Here is a 2,310-nt window from a genome sequence, read left to right as displayed (position 1 = left end):
CACACGCAGTGCCCAGTCTCCTGTTCCACTGATGCCAGCGTCCACTCACCACAAGCCTACTAAGTGCCACATGTGCTATGATGCTCCCTCATCTCATCACCATAGACATCCCTGCTGGAGGTGAGCATGTGATAGACAAAAATCACAGAGGCCTAGGGAGGTTGAGACCTGCATTCCCACTGTGGTGAGGGTGTGCTTGAGAAGAACCCCACGACTGGGCCCTCCATGCCGCTCTCCTCAGTAATAACTCCCAGACCAGAGCAGCGAGGGGGAATTTTCTTCCTCTCACTATTTTCAGCCCCTTGGCTGACCCAGCATTCCCCAGAAAGCTATGAAGTCCTGGCAGCTCTGAGGCCACAAAGCCATAAACGCACAGGACACACAGCCCATCTGTCTCTAATGGGTCTTTTACTTGTCATGCTGGTCATTTCTAAGAGCAGATGGCTTAAGAAAGACATGGCAAGTTACCACGAAAAGACCCCTCCACTCCTCCCTGGGGGAAGACTGACTAGCGAGCAGTCAGGCCGGCTTTCTTCCCCCACTCCCTGCATTCTTGTCCCCAAGGAGCCACAGACAATCCCACCAAATATAGGCAGGAGACAGCCGCCTCCTTCCTACAGCTGCTATGAACAGATACATAAAGGTTTTTGTGTGAACATAAGTCTTCATTTCTCTGGGACAACTGCCCATGAATGTGAGTGCTGCATCCTATGGCAATTGCACGTTTAGTTTTTTAAGAAACTGTCAAGCTGTTTTCCAGAATGGCTGTACCATCTTCCATTCCCACCAGCCAAGTGTGAGTGATCCCGTTCCCCCGCATCATCACCAGCATTGGTCTTGTTACTACTTTTTATTTTAGGCACTCTGATAGGTGTATAGTGACGTGGCTTTAGTGTGCATTTTTTCTGATGGCTCATGATGTTGAACATCTTTTCATGTGCTTGTATGTTATCTGAAATGTCTCTTCAGGTCTTTTATTCATTTTCAAAGTAGATGGTTTGGTTTAACTGCTGAATTTTGATAGTTCTTTATAGATTATAGATATGAGTCCTTTATCAGACATGTGATTTGCAAATAGTTTCTCACAGTCTCTAGCTCCTCTCTTCATCTTTATTTTCCATTTTCCATTTTAGTCCATGATCCATTTTGAGTAAATTTTTGTACGAGGTATGAGGCTTAGATCAGAGTTCAGGTTTTTTTCCTATGAATAATCAGGTAGCCAGTAACTTTTTTTAAGAGACAGGGTCTCACTCTGTCACCCAGGCTGGAATGTAATGACAAGATCAGAGCTCACTGCAGCCTCAACTCCTGGGCTCAAGTTATCCTCCTGCTTCAGCCTCCTGGAGTAGCTGGGACCACAAACAGGTGTCATCATGAACAGTTGATTATTTTTAGTTTTTGTAGAGACAGGGTCTTGTGCCATGTTACCCAGGCTGGTGTGGAACCCCTAGGCTAAAGTCGTCATCCCACTTATATGGGGCCAGGCAGTGGAACATGCCTGTAATCACAGCACTTTGGGAGGATGAAGCAGGAGAATCACTTGAAGCCAGGAATTCCAGACCAGCCTGAGCAACAGAGGGAGGCCCTGTCTCTGCAAAAAATTTTAAACATTAGCTGGGCATGGTATTGTACACCTGTGGTCCCAGCTACTTGGGAGGTTGAGGTGGGAGGATCTCTCGAGCCTATGAGGCTGAGGCTGCAGTGAGTGATGATCGCACCACTACACTCCAGCCTGGGTGAAAGCGAGACCCTGTCTCAAAAAAAAAAAAAAAATGCTAGAGCATCACCCATATTAAAGACAGGTATTGTCTTTTGAAAATTTAATTACAGTTATATAATGGACATGTAAAATGTCCAGTTTGAAAGTTTGAAACATATACAACTCTAAGTATTCTTACCTTAAAATTCTGATTCCTACCCAAGATATCGCATACTGTTTACATAAGTATCACAATGCCTGGACAACAACTAAAACTGTGTAGGAGGGAGAGAAATGAGCATGTATGCCTATTAATTAAGGTATATTTCCCCCTTATTACATACAAATGTCATCACGGCAAACCCGTGACTATCTAAAGCAAGCCTACAGTTCTACTTCTCTGTATTATAAAATGCAAGGCTAAAATTCAAATACTAAACATTTCCTGAAGCCAAGGGTAGTTTACTTAAAATAAATGCCTAGCGTCTATATCAAAAATATGACAAAGCTAGCTACTTCATAGCCATTCCAATCTAGGTTCAACTTTTTCTTTTTCTTTTTTTTCTTTTTTTTTTTTTGAGACAGAGTCTTGCTCTGTGGCCCAGGCTGGA

Source organism: Colobus angolensis, unplaced genomic scaffold, assembly GCF_000951035.1.
Source record: "Colobus angolensis palliatus isolate OR3802 unplaced genomic scaffold, Cang.pa_1.0 Scaffold632, whole genome shotgun sequence".
NCBI classification, from domain to species: domain Eukaryota; kingdom Metazoa; phylum Chordata; class Mammalia; order Primates; family Cercopithecidae; genus Colobus; species Colobus angolensis.
Note: the sequence above shows the minus strand (reverse complement) of the source record.